Source organism: Lepisma saccharinum, chromosome 22 (assembly GCF_977018435.1).
Source record: "Lepisma saccharinum chromosome 22, izLepSacc3.1, whole genome shotgun sequence".
NCBI lineage: Eukaryota > Metazoa > Arthropoda > Insecta > Zygentoma > Lepismatidae > Lepisma > Lepisma saccharinum.
The window spans coordinates 48,585,921-48,599,999 of NC_139250.1; positions in this window are offsets into that span (position 1 = coordinate 48,585,921).

A 14,079-nucleotide genomic window follows, 5' to 3' on the forward strand; every position below is an offset into this window, starting at 1 on the left:
TCCTTAATTGTTTGTGTTTTTGAACAGTAGAATAACGACTGTCGAAATACTTTACAACAAAAAAGCATCATACGCAAATTCCTACGTGCTAACCTTTCATCCCTTGTTAGTTTCCTTTGCGTTAAAATTCTCAAAAAGAAGCGGTAGCATCAAAACATCAAATTCAATGGGTTCGTAACATTATATTAAAGGGGTATTACAAATGAACAATCCCCAAGGACAATAATTGTTGGGTAGAGTAAAATACATAAGTAACCATATTCACGATTGTTTTTCTTTAACAAAAAGAAAACTATGTTTTCTGTAGAACAAAAATGGGAGATTGAACTTTTTGTACCTGAATAGTAGAATAGTAAATTAATCTCGCTGGTCGAGTTGCTTGCAAGAGACGTACGAGTCAATGTATGTGTGATGCAAGACATATAAACAGGGGACACAAATTTGTGATTAAAGTAATGTTTACAGTTTATCCTTGGGTAATATTTTTAAAGAATATGTTGAACATATATGTATTTACAATTGTTGAGTGACGAAGTTACCAGTAATAAAGGTCACATTGGTTATTATTTCTTTGTACTTTTCTTGGTTTTTGCAAACACAAGTCATTAAGATAAAAATTGGTAATCTTCCCACGTTACGTCGTCGTATAGCGACAGACTGTGTAACTAACCGCATAATCTGAAGGGTATTTTTGGTAAACATAGTATATGCATTTTTTTTAATTAAAATGTTTGTTTTATAGGTGTCAACATAAAAATGCACATTTGAACCTTTTTGCATGTTGCTTCTGTTGGTGAAATCCTTGGCACGGGAGAAATATTAAATGAATGTTCCTTTATTGGTAAAATTGGCATTTAATGGACGCATTGAGCGCGTGATCCATTCGACCCATTATAAGAGGGCTTTGCTCGTCGTTACATGCGCGTGGTTCAAGTAACTGCTCGAGGCACACGCAGTAAAGGCGTTGCAAAAATCAAGATTTGTGCGTATTTGTCTAGGCTGATTAAATGCGGTTATGGACAGTTACCATCTCCGGAACTGCTTCCGATTTATTTATTCCACCCGGACGTCAATAAACCTAAACCAAAAGGCAACGTCACAAGGAAAAGGAACGCACCTATTTGAGAGAATTTATATGATTTTTACTTTTGCTATATATGTAAACGTATGTGTGTGTGTGTGTGTTGTGTGTGTGTGTGTGTATATATATATATGTATATATATATATATACATACATACATATATATATGTGTGTGTGGGGGAGCTATGTATATATAAACACACCCATCAATGCAATAACATTTAAATAAGTGAGATGAAATTACTTTTTTCTTTCCTGCCTGAACTATCATCAAGGCTTTTGCCCCCCTTAATCAGAGTGTCTGCGCACGCCTATGACGGGGACTGACACTTTACGTAGGTGTAGACACGCTTCGTACAATTTGATGATATCGCGATTACGTACTGGATGTGCAGCCACTTAACTAAACTCCCCAAAATTCCCATTTTATTACTAAATTCTAAATTAGCATAGTATCACATAGTTTACCTATTCATAATATGCATTTGTGGATTGTTTCGTTTTTTAAAAAAATAATGTTGCATTAATCAACATCAGGTTAATTGCGGCAGACAAAGTGGAGGGAAAATGACAATGAAGCAGAACGAGGTGGCCCTTAATTCCGGATTAATGAAACTTTGTCTACATGCAACTGAGTCGCTCCGTGAAATCGCTGAAAATGTCATTTATTAATTTATTAATTTTGTTTATTTTATATTGCTTTTCTAGCACTTCGGTCAACAAAGGCAATGAGCATGATTAATGAAGCTCTGAAATTGATGATAGGACTAGATGATCCATGCCTTACACAAAATTCTAAGTTGGGACTAATGAATATCGATTCGTCTTATCATTTGTCAAGTAGTTGTTTTTAACTCCAATCTCTTTCAAGGATTTCTGGATTCACAGAATGTGTGTTGCGCGATGATGATTCGATGAAAACCACCATTTCAGTGAACTTTCTTGACAATGACTCTAATATCAGTAAAGAGAACATTTCCTTACGTTAGCTGTTGTTATGAAACCAATTCCTGAAACTTTGTCTGGTGGTCTCACGGCACCCAGCTGTTGTTTGTTATGGCTGGGCCTGGAGATATGACTCACGCTGCTGTCAATACTCAATCGTTCCCGAGAATCCAGGTCCGCCAGGCAAACCTAAGAGACAATTTTGTTATTTGGGGTGCATAGACAACAGGCTTTAAGATGTTACGATATCGTAGGCCAAGAACTACTTTCTCTCACTGTACTTCATTTACTTCTGATATATCTCTTACATGAACATTTAAAAGTCATTAAAGTAGTTCATCCATCTACAGGGTGGCGCACGAAATGATCCACCATTTTGTTGTTGAATAAAAACTATAATATAAAGAATCTCTCAATGAAACATAAATGACACAAAGGTTACACTTTGGAAAAACGTACTACTGAAATACATGCTCAATATGGCCACCGTTTTGACTTTTAACCTCAGTCAAGCGAACACTAATATTTCCAATTACCCTACGGCACATGGGTTCCGTAATTTCACTGCAAGCCTGAACAATAAGTCTCCGCAGTTCCATTAAATCTTGAGGTTTTTTTTTCGAAAATCTTGTCCTTCAAAACACTCAAAGAAAATAATCGCAGGGGTTGAGATCTGGGTTATATGCGGGCCAGGATTGTCCACAGCGAAACGATCAGGAAATCTGTTTGAAATTACACGAAGATTGAAAATGTTGTGCAAAAAATTTGCTGTGTGTGGCCTTGCACCACTTTGCATAAACCACTGCGTATTGAACAGTAAAGCTGTGGCAAGAAGCTGTGGAATAAAACTATTGCGGAACACGGTCAACTAACGTTCAATGTTTTCTGTCTCCTCAAAGAAAAAGGGTCCGATCAGACCATAACTGAAGATAGCGGCCCAGACCGTAACCTTCGGTGCATGGCTAACTTTTTCATGAAGAACTCGCGGTTTTTCAGCTGCCCAAAAGCGCAGATTTGTTTGTTAACCACACCATCCAAATGGAAGTGCGCCTCGTCAGAAAACCACACGTTGTTACCCTCGGCCCAATTAGCGAAGGTCAATCTCTTCCGTTTCTGTTCATTTGTGAGTTTTTGCACCACGGTAATCTTGTACGGATACATGTGGAGATCACTTTTAAAAATCCTTTGAGTAGAACGTCTTGATATCCCAAGTTGTGTTGCTGCTTTTCTGGTCGATTTGCCAGGACTTCTCTGCACAGAGACGCGGACGGCTACAATATTCAAAGGCGAACGCACAGGTTTTCGACGATCACGCTTTGGTTCCAGTACTGTTCCTCCCACTAGAAACTTTCCATGCAGTTTGTGTACCGTTTTACTCTAGGGGCACCACCGAGTTTGGAAATGTGCACGAAAGGGCCTCTGAGTCCCCACAATGCTCTTTATTTCGTTGAAAAATAGCACAGTTGCTGATCGCTGTTCCGTTGTAAGTCTTCCTTTGTCCGCCATGTTGTATACTCTAGCCCCCTGGGGACAGGTGGATGCACTACGCTTCAGTTTTCATCACACGATATTTCCAATGACTACTGCAACTGCTGGTGGCACACATGACGTCATTCCTCATCTCAGATCTGAAAAAAAAACAAAAAACAAATGGTGGATCATATCGTGCGCCACCCTGTATTTAAAATTTAGCTTGGATCAGCCAAAAAGTCACCGTTTTTATCTTTTATCAAGTTTACTCTAGGTTTCCACCCCCTTTCTACATTCATTTACACCTTTATATAAATCTCTGATATTTTTCTTTTTCCTGTTTGTTTCAATTTCATTAAGTTTGTTTTTCAAGATATATTTTTTCTTACTTCTAAACTTGTGGTTAACTTCTCGCTCTATTCTATTATAATCGTTTAAATTTGAATTTAAGCGATTATAATAGAAATATCTTCTTTTCTTTATCCCAGAAAAGAAGATATTTCCAAATTTTCCAAAAAACCCGCCCGGAACATTTTTAGGAGTCGAAAACGAGTTTTTTTTCGTGTAAAAGAGCACGTCAGGTAACACTAAAGGACTTGCGTCGCTGCACCGGTTAAAGCGAGCCCACATATGTTTCTCACTGAGGGTGCACTCACCCAACCCTACTAGTGCAGTCGCCTGTCTCTACGTCACTTCACGTCCGTTGGGGATCTTCTCCTCAGCGGTGAGCTGTAGATGTGGTGATTGCAGTGGGAAGGTTAACCTAATGAACAAGGTTATTTCTGCAATTGTGTTCAAGACTGAGTTACGTGCAGAAGTCTGACTTCTTCTAAGCAGCTCTAAATCGACTTCCATGGGATGTTGCTTAAGTGGTCGAGTTCTCTAAGATGTCGCATATAGAAGCTAAATTACCATCAACGACATTTGATACCAGTAGTTGTCAATATGTACCTTTGACAACAATTTTGATTTCTTGACCCCACGACCGCCAAACCCTCAAAAACTCATTTTCTCTCCACGTTCCACGCCTCATTTATTGCGCTGACGATGTTTCACGGCGCAAAAAAAGCCGTGATGAGTGAAAGATGAGCTCTCATCCTCTCATCCTCTCATCCTCTCATCCTCTCATCCTTGAAGGATGAATGCATCTTATTGTAATTTTCCAAGTCCCGGTCAAATGTTTGTATATCGTGACCTTTGTAAACCTCTCTCTTTCGGGAACGATGTGCCACACACACGCACACACACGCGCGCGTGTGTATCACTTTCTCCCCACGTTCCGCGCCTTATTTATTGCGCTGACGATGTTTCACGGCACAGAAAAGCAGTGATGAGTGAAAGATGCACTCTCATCTTCTCATCCCCTCATCTTCTCATCCTCTCATCCTCTCATTCTCTCATCCTCTCATCCTCTCATCCTCTCATTCTTTGAAGGATGAATGCACCTTATCGTAATTTTCCAACCCCGGGGGACCAAAAATGTTTATATATCGTGACCTTTGTAAACCTCTCTCGGGGAACGATGTGCCACACGCGTGCGTCTGCCTCTTATTATTTCCGTATTGTGACACAAACAAACAAATAATAATTGTTGTTTTTTAGGATTCCTGGCCCCTATAACCTCGCCAGGGTGCGTGGTGCCCAACCAAAAAAAAGTAAAAGGTTTTCTAACGGCTGCGGTTCTAGATAACCACACCTCTGTAGAGTTTCACGTGTTTTTTTTTTCTCAAACTCCCATGAAACTCTACAGAGGACCTCCGTAATGCATGCAACGTGTGCTAACGACTCTAGTGTTATTTTGATGTTGTAATATTTTTGGATATAGATTTTTATTGTGAGATATAGATAAAAATAATTATGTTTATTATAATATTTTCTTGATGAAGATGGAGAATATATGTGTGTGTTACAAATAAGGTTGCATGCTTTTTTTTTCTAGTGTGTGTGTATGTGTTTTTGATGTTTCGACAGCATCTGAAACGATAAAAAAAGAAAGAATTTTATTGTTAATTTTCTTGTGTAAAGACAACAACAAATTTTTTTGTGCAAATTTTCTGATTTGTCTCTCGTGCTATAGTGCAAAAAAAGATATTGTAACTGATAACTAATGAAATTGATATTTGTAACTGATCTGAACTAGTGAAATTCGTATTGTGCTATTGTAACTGATTGTGCTAGTACAAAAAATTTCTTATTTGTGCAAGAAAAGATGTTAAAAAACTTGTTAAAACTGCTCTGTGACCCTCTCGTTCTTCACGTCGTAGGCGAAGGACTTCTCTGCAATCAGGATGACACTGCAAGGGGTATCCTCGGGCAAGGCATCGTGGAACTCGCAGACGACCTTGATGTTGGTTCGATCGTTGACCACCACCTGCTTTCTCTTAGATGTGTTGATGACGGTCATGGGTCTCCGTGCTTTGAATTCGCTGGGCGTGTAGTACATGTCCACGCTTCCCTCGGTCACGCGTTTGTAAGCCGAGAACGCTTCGTAAAGTTTGAGGTAATCGTTTTTTGTCATGTCGAGGTTGTAATTCTCGCGCGGGAACACTTCGTTGCGTCCATTCTTGAGATAAATGTTCTTGATCTTGCAGTCGTCGAACTTGCTGGAATCTTTTTCCTGATTCTTGTCCCTCCCGGTCTGAAAGAGCACTACGACGAAATCTGGCATATCGAACTGTATGTTGTTGAACTGCGTCGTCACGTCGAATTCCATGTGACTTCCCGATGCCACCGTCTGTACGCACTGGTAACCGTGAAAGTGAATCGGCACCTGCGGACTTTTCAAGATCTCCGCTTTGTACTTGAGGGCGTAATTCGTTTCGTATTCCACCACCGGCATTCTCAATTCCATGCTCCGGATGACGCATTTTGCTGCTTCGGGTAAAGTGTTGGCTATCGGCGTGGTGCCGTCCTGACCCAAAGTAGCGTATCGCATCAGTGCGTTGTTGTCGTTGGCCGCTCTTCGAAACGTGATCCTCAGTCCTCCCTTCCACATGATCTCCTTGTAGTCCGAGAAGAAACCAGGCAGCAGACGCATGGGAAAGAGCACCGTGTGACTTCTCGTCGATATTTTGGTCCCGGCTTCGAATCCCCCGGCCTGGTAGTACGCTGCGTCCGTTTTGGATAATTTCAACGTTCCCACTGCCGTCGACGTGATGCCTGGATAATCTATTCTGTCGATGACGGTGTTGTGTTTCCTCACCTCCACCTGCGAGAACAGGTGAGGCACGAAGTTGTCCACGAGTATCAAGTTTGCTGCTGCGGGAAGCGCGTCTCCGCTTTCTTTCTTCACCACGTCGAATTGAAGGTAGAGGTCCGCTCTGTGAGGATGAATGAACCCGTCGCCTACGTCCACGTCGTATTCGATCTCCCTGTTCGCTTCGTTCAGATTGGCGAACGTGCGACGGTTGGGAGGGAAAGATTGCAATTCGTAACTTTCGATTTGCTCCATTTTACATGTATGGTTATTTATTATATGTTGATCTCCACGATGGCCGTCGTAGTGGCACCTGCGAAATCCACCACGTCTCCTTTCTCGTTCGTCACCACCAACTCTATGTCGTCTATGCGGTTGCGACATACTGGAAAATAGATCGGCGAAGAGGGCGTGTAGATGATCGGTTCCATGAACTCGGAACTTGGTTTGAAAGTGGCTATGATTCCCGTCTGCTTGTGACTTCCTAATAATCCGTCCGAAGATTTCGTGATCATGCCTTCCGCCACGTTGCAGTGTACGTTCAGAGTCTCTATGGCCAAGAATTTAGGAATGTTGGTTGCTACGTGCTTGATGCCAGCTTCGAGTTTTGGGTGGTTGTTCTCGAAACCTAAAAGTTCTCCCATGGTGCCCAGGTCCACGGTCTCCGTCGCGGATAGGATTTCCACTCTGTGCGTGACCGAATTTTGAGAAAGGTACGTGCCTTTGGGTAATTGAGCTTGCAAAGTGGAAAGATTGTATTGTCCTGGCGTGACGACGATGTGTTCGCTTCCGACGCTAATTTTCTTGTTGTGCTGCGTGACGTTAGGTACGAGGTACATGCTGTAGAATGCACGCAGAGCCACGGATTTAGGATAGACGATGTCGTCGTGCAGCGTGAGTTTCAAGATTAAAGATTCGCTCGTGAGATGGAACACGCCCATCCTAGTGATGCTGTTTGAGGTTCCACAATGCTTTCTGGAAATCCTTGATCGTAGGGTTATTTATTTTAGAGAGAAACGCGAGCACGGAGAGGCAGAGATGACCGCAGTTCACGTCTCCGAAATTTTGAATGCGTTCGTCGTTGTAGTATATAGAGGATTTGTTCGTTTTCAGATAATGAATTAAATTTGTAGGTGGAACACCTCCGAAAGAATCGAAAACGAATGCTTTATCATTCTCGTTTTTGTGGTAACATATCCAATGCGTGCCTGGATTTTCTTGACCGTCCAAGTTGACCAAGTTGACTACTCCGCATTCTCTTCTACTCCGCATTCTCAATTGAGGTGTGCTGAGAAGTAATTTCATTCCGTGTCCTTTGCTCAAGCAAGAACGTTTCTTCTCGCGTTGTTTCTTGGTGAGTAACCCATCGAGGGCACCTAGATTTTTAAGATTGGAGTATGGTATCTGGTACACGACACCCTTGGGCTTCATGTTGATGCTCTATGTGTTATTTTCACGGTATGTTATTTATATATATATATTCTGAGATTTTTTCTTGTGTAGTTTTTTTTTTACGGTATGTTATTTATATATAAATGTTCTGAGATTTTTTTCAAGGCCTCGCAGTCGTTACACAAATTCTATTACGTGCTTCGTTTTCTTGCCAAGAAGTTCCTTTGTCCCCTTGTACACGATTCGAGTTTTGTTCTCGATTAAAATAGATAGCTTCTCGTCGGATAACATGTTAGCGTATCGATCTGGTAAAAATAGACTGTATTGTGCGTTGAGCAACAGGCGTACCTTGGGACCATACTGGGTAGAAACGATTGAACCGGAATTTATCGTGTAAGGTTTGTCGACTTCCAATTCCCGAATTTTTACATACTCGACTGACAAATTTAGCATTTGTTTTAATGCTTGGAGATCACTCATTTTTTCAGTCGTCATATCAAAAAAAAATTTCAGAGTGTTAGAGAGAAATTTAATTGTTTTTTCACGATGTGTGTTATTTATATATACCGAAGATTATTTTTTTTCACGATGTGTGTTATTTATATATCAAGTTTTTTTTTTTGACACGTATATATATTATTATTTTTTAACAGAGGAAGAAAGTCCGTGCTTCGGAAAACGCGATGATGTGCGTAATGATATCTTCCGTCTCCTGCTTAGACTTGCGCCAATCTACTGTGTACCGTCTTCTTCCCTGCCTTGCCTCGTGCAATTCATCTAACCTATCGTTTAATTTTTCCCCTGCAGCCAAAAGCAGAATGTTGAGATCACCGCACCTCAGGCCGCTGATCTCCCGAAGATGGTCCTTGAGAACTATTTCGCATCCCATGTGAAATGCCGGCGTCGTTTTAGCTATGATCACAAGTTTATTAACATCTCCGTTAACTACCTTTTTGAATATTTTGGATAGTAGTTCGTGCGGCAAATCAGTTATGCAAGCCATGTTTTTTTTTACTGTATGTTATTTATATACCCCACCCCAATTTTTGTTTTGTGTTCATGGCGATGGTGGTACCCAGTGCGGCGACCCGTTCACCCAGCGATGCGTCTCTGCTCACGAACCTTTCGAAAGCTGCGTGCTCTAACTTTCTGTCTGCTTCGTGACGTGCATCCAGATCCGTCTGCGTGGTGTTGTAAGCGATGTCGTGATCTTTGCATGCGGCGTCCAACGGATTCACACCCTTGTCTCCTCTCTCCAATCTTTTCTCGAGTTTGGTACCCGGTCCGCAGTACTGGTAGCCAGGTAAATGCATCTCGAAAGGTAACTTGTTGATGATGTCGTTCACGAGTCCTTTTCCTTCGGCCACGTTCCAGAATCTCGGAGGTAGCGTGTTGATGATTTTGATCAGGTAACCTATGCCCTTGTCGTCGTTCACGATGAAGTTGGAAAGTTTCGTGCTGATCATGTCCACGATGCCAACCTTCTCGTTGTAGAAATTACGGTTGCCTGCATTCTCTTCGCCGGCTATCACCAACAATCGGTCCACGAGCTTCCTCACGTCGTCCACCCAAACGAATTCTTTGGGTAACGTGTTGTAGCGTTTGACGCCGCTGCCTGTTTTGACCTGGTTCCAAATCGGTTTGATGAGATTCCTGTACTTCTCGCCGCTGCTCGATTTCACCCTATTCTGCGAGGCATCCTTGTTCTGGTACAAGGCATCCGTCATGATCAAAATTTCCTTGTAACTCTGGTAATCTTCGTCGGTGTAATCTTTCGGCTGCTTTTTGGCAAAGAGTTCCCACAGTCCCACCATACCCGGATATCTGTTCCAACTATCCTTCTCGCCTAAATTAACTTTAATGTCGTTGCCTTCGAAGGTCACCTTCGATTTCCCAATCTTCCACACCACACCACCGCCTTCGTTGGTTTCCATGCTAGGATACAAACCGAACACTTCATCCTTGTCGAATTTCCCCGTACTCAGGTAGTCTCGTGCCAAAGGTCCCAACTCGATCTTATCCGAAGACGACGTGCTACCAATGGCTCGACGTCGTGCCGGTGCATCCTTCAGTTCGAACGGTGTCGAAGGAATGCTCGAAATGGGCGTGGGTACAGCGTAAATTTTAGCTGCGAGCGGTACGAGTTCGTTGATCAAATTTTTATTTTGTTCCGTGACACTTTTAATTTCTTTACCTAGACGGCTGATGGCATCGATCACAGGTTTGATCCTGACGTTTCTTCTCTTCGTAGAATCCGCGATTCTCGGATTTCCAACCTTTGAAGCGTTTCGCGAGGTAATCGCGGAGCTTGAGATTTTCCTCTTCGATTTTTCGTTTCGTCATGACGTTTATTTATATACGTCGTTTCTCACAACGTTGCAACGTTTAGAAAGTCGTTGATTTTGTTTCTGTATTTTCCGTCGTTGGGTTTCCTCGTCATGTCGATCGTCGCGAATCCGAAATCGTCACCGTTCCAGCAAGTAGAGCAGCAGCGTTCCGAAAATTGATTGTAGTTCATGTCTCCGCCTACGTAGTCATCGTACGCGTGCTTGAGGTTGGTGTGATCTTGACGAAACAAACATATGAAATTAGCGTTGTCGCGTACTAACTGTTTTGGAATTTTGGAAAACGTTTGAGCTAGGTAGAAACAATCCATTCCTTTGTGACGACCTTGCGTGAAAAAGTTGCGAATTTCATTTTGATTTTCCAGGATGGCGTCGTCGAACACGACGACTGAATTTTCACGACAATCGTCGAGTGGTTTTATTTCCGAAGCGAACGTTGCAATGTCCAGACCATCGTACACTTTCATCAGTTGCTGGTATTTGGATTGCTCCAAACTTTTCGAGAACACGTACAGGTGCCTGTGCTTCCAATCTAACCAATTCGGTGCGAGGAGAAAATTGTCCACGAGCAGTGTCGTTTTCCCACACCCCGAAGGACCTACGATCAGACAGCGGATGCTGTCGGGAAGCAACTCGCCGTTCTTTTTTTTTTTTCTCGTTTGACTTTCCGGATCCGGTAGACGCTTCACCACGTTCCACGTACTCACAAGATCACTTCGTTCGCGTCGATCCAACTCTTTTCCGGAAGTCCCAGCCATTTGACAAACAGTTTGTCACCTTTCCGAAGCAATACTTTCTCGATGAGGTACGTGTCGGGGTGTTTCGTTTTAGAGAGTTCCTCTTCGTAAAATCTTCCTTTCAAAATCTCGCCGCTACTATCTTTTATTATATACGTGTGTCGGTTTCCGGGTAGAACTCGAACCACGGTAAAAAGTTCTGTGCTCCAATTTTTTGTGAATCCCTTCTCGAAGGTGCGTTTGAATTTGCTGATCCTCACCTGGTCTCCAATTTTGTATTTAGCTTTTTTTGTCGTGGGTGTGTACTTTGGACAGTAAACTGTAGAAATTAAACGCTGCTTGTCGTACTTGGTAACGTCGGCTGGCTTCATGCCTATCGTTCTGTGTACCGTATCATTATAGGTGTCGACGAGTTCCGGCAGGATGTCGACCCATTTGTAATTTCCCCGAAGCGTGAATCGTTTCCACATGTGAGTTTTTAAGGTTCGATTAAATCTTTCCACGATGCTGGCTTTGATGTGACTGAAGGTCGAATAATGTTGAATGTCATGTTTTTGAATAAACTTTTGGAATACAGCGTTGTAAAATTCCTTCCCCTTGTCTGTTTGCAGAAACCGTGGTCGTCTGCCACCGCTTTCGCGAAAAATTGTCTTGAATGCTTCCGTGACGCATGTTCCCGTTTTCGCCTTCAAAGGTAGAGCCCATGCGAATTTCGAAAATGTGTCTATGACGGTGAGGAGGTACTTGTTGCTCTTGTTCAATTTATGTACGTTTTTCAAATTGCCGCTACTCATCTCCACGAGGTAACTTTGCCAGAGGTCGTCGATGCCCTTGGTTACCACAGCCAAACGTTCGTAGTTGCGGCGTGCAGGTTTATGCAATTCTTCGACGATGGCTTGCCTAGACATTTTTTTAGAGATTACGTTTCAAGAGAAGCACAAGCGTGATGGTATTCAAAGAGGGTGGTACCTCGCTCGTGTTTTGAATGATCAGCTTATCGCCGGCACTCACGTCGAAAACGGTAAGATCTTCGTCTTCGTGTATTTCATACATGTTGCGCATTTCGTTCCAACGTGCCAGAGCAATGTTTCCTGCTTTCTGGACACCACGATTCGATATCAAAGTCATGGTAGGAACGCTAGCTTTTCTACCGTGAGACCAGTACGAAAATTCGTTTATCTGAATCGTGCCATCGAGGAGAAACTTGTAGTACGGATGATAAGGATGTAACATGTACAGTTTGTTACCTTCAACGAACGTGGAGATTTTCTGTTGATTGGGTACGCTGTTGATTTCGATGGCTTGCAGAGAATGCAGTTTAGCGAATTTAGTGTCGACGCCGAGCAGATTACTGTGAACGTGTCCGAGTTTATTTTCGATGGGCAGCAAATGCTCGACTATGGTATCCGTTACGGCAGACTACGACGGTTTGATTTTCACTTCCACGTTCAACTGCTTGTAGTTTTCGTTGAGTTCTTGTAACTTGGCACCGAAAGAAGCCAACGTCGATTCCTGCGTGGATTCCAGCACTCCGACTTGATCTCTGATGTTGACGACGATGTTCTGAAGGTTCTCGACTTGATTCAATTTCGAGCTCTTCTCAGTAAGATCGTTCACGATGCTTCGCATCTCTGTAAACTGCGTGTGAAGGTCGGCGACGCTCTGCGAAGTGGGCAGCGTCGACACCAGCGAACTAATTTCGTCTCGAATCTGTTCCACGTTCGCCGTTTCCGTTTCTAGTCGTTTCAGCATTCGAGATATGTTTCTTTTCAAAGCGTGCAATTCTTTGGAGGTGGGGAGATTGGCCACCCTACTCTCGAGATCGCTCAATGAACTTTTGATGTCGCTCGATTCGGATAGTGCCGTCACCGCCGTTTTCAATTTTTCCAAATCTTCGCTCGAAGTCACGCTCGTCCGTAACGATTCCAAGTCACCCTGTATGTTGTCCAGTACGTGATGAAAATGAGCAAGATTGGATTCGACGTTTAAATTTTCTAAATATTCGATTTTATGCTGAACCGTGCTCAACGTGTCTTGTATGCTCGTCAGCGCGCTCGCTTCAGCGTGAATATTTTTAATTTCTTCGTTGATCAACTCCAGTGACGCCTGAAGCGTAGCGATGGTGGTTTGAATGTGTTCGAAATCTTGATACGCCTCCAATTGAATTTTTATGTTCGCGACGCTTTTACCGATGACCTGCAGTTCGTCCGACGATGGTAGGTTCGTCATGGTATCTTCCAAAGTCTGTAACTTGGATTTGATTTCTTCCAACGTGCCGGTGAATTCTTCTTGTAATTTGGAAACGACGACATGCAAGCGTTCTGCGTCTATATCGTTCACGACGGTTTGAAGTTCAGAGAAATTCTTTTCTATTGCGGAAGTTCGTTCTTCGATTTCGAGTTTCAATTTTTCCAAATCTTCATTTTTCGATTGAAATTGCTGTAATTTGGCCAAATCATTTTGAAGCGAATCCACGCTCAACTGTATATTTTGAACGTTGTCGTAAGAAGGTACGTCGACATAATTTTTTATCAGCGTCTTCAGTTCGGAATCGATTTTCAGAATGGGGTCGAGACATTGCGTTTGGAGCGTAGCGATTTCCGACTCTAAACTTTTGTTTAAGGTCTCCTGCAAAGCAATCAAATCGGTCCTCAACTTCTTAACTCGAATGTCCAACATGAGAATCTCTTCTGCGTGGTCTACACGCTTGGTGTTGCCGAAAATGTCGTTAGGCATTTTTGGTTAACGGTTATTTATAATAGGATAGACGATTCGTAATTCTACAAAAAGAGGAATAAGTTTGTCGTAATCTCCGAGGAGTTCCATGTAAAGATAATCTCCGGCAGACACATCGTACGTAATGTTAGAAAGCATCTTGTCGTGCTTGATTCGAAAAATGTTCTTGCCAGTAG